Source organism: Pundamilia nyererei, unplaced genomic scaffold, assembly GCF_000239375.1.
Source record: "Pundamilia nyererei isolate P.nyererei 1_Seehausen unplaced genomic scaffold, PunNye1.0 scaffold00185, whole genome shotgun sequence".
NCBI lineage: Eukaryota > Metazoa > Chordata > Actinopteri > Cichliformes > Cichlidae > Pundamilia > Pundamilia nyererei.
The window spans coordinates 1072413-1073844 of NW_005187586.1; positions in this window are offsets into that span (position 1 = coordinate 1072413).

Here is a 1432-nt window from a genome sequence, read left to right on the forward strand (position 1 = left end):
GTGGTTGGTCGGTAATCTTTTGGTGAATAAGACCTGTGTTTCCTGCTCTTGTGGGATTTAAAAGATCCTAAGATGTTTGCAATCCAACAACATACAAGTTACAACCTCATTTTTTTTCAAGTGTGCATTAACGCAAGTCCAGTAATCATCTTTCTGACAATATATGTAGGTTCAAGTTAAACGTATGGCAGATTTTGGATTTCACATATGTATAAATAAGGTAGCTGGCCAGTGTGTGTATGTGCCAAATGATTAAAATAAAATCTGTATTATAATTAAGTTACAGAAACCTTAAGAGAAAACACAACCTCCTGTTCTCACCACAACTTGAACCCACGATCCATCAGCTGACTCCAGATGAAATGTGAAATAAAGTTTGTCTCTCAATCTGCAGCAAATAAATAAATAAATAAATACAAAACAAGGAGGTGGGGGGGTAAGCTACCTTAATGCCTCCAAAGACATTAGCTGAGGCTGTTCAATCTCCAAAATCTCACTAACACCACAGTGCAGGTGCAGTTAACACATAATGTAACTGAGCAGTCAGTTGGCAAACCAATTCACACAGAAGATCAAAATATGTTAGGAGCGCCTTGGAGGTAGGTTAAATGTGACATTAGGGCTTGCACCAAAAACAAATTAAAATGAAAAAGCGCCAATTCTTTGACAAGAGAGCAAATAAGCTAACGGCACTTATTTAACGTTAACGTTACATAGTGACACTCTAGACATTAAACTAAATTTGACTGAGATTTGGACAATATTCATTCAGAAATTAAGACAGACCAATAAAAGTACCGGTGAGCAGAGATGGCTGCCATCCTCAAGCCACGATCCAGAGTGCAAGAAACAAAATCATGTGCGGTATCACGAGATTTAACATTGCTACATTATTGATTTACCTTTTTTCAGTGTACAGGTGACTTCCACTTCCACATATATTTCTTTTAGCTTTTCAGAACACTGAAAGCTAAAATATTTTTTGAGATATTGTATGACTGCAAATAGAAACGTGGCTTCAGTCCGGTGTGACGGCGTAACAAGACACATGCCAGGTAAAAAAAACTTTACCCACTAAAATCTCGTTCATTGATTTTTCTAGAGTTAAACACACGATTGAGTGGGGAAGGAATCACAGGAGGCTGACAAAACACAAATATGCCTAAAATACAAGATAAAAACTTGGTGGGAAAAGCTAACAATGTCGCAGTGCAAGCTAATGCTAACACTGGAGCAGACATATCTCCAAACAATTTGCTGAGAGCTATAGAGTCACTCAACTCGGAACTACAGTTGTCGTCAGTCTTTGATCTGGTGGACCACAGCATTCTGCTAACAAGACTAGAATATTTAGTAGGCATTAAAGGGAACGTCCTTTTCTGTGACGATGGGAGCTACTCTTCCTCTGTTACCCCTTTTCGTTGTGGTGTGC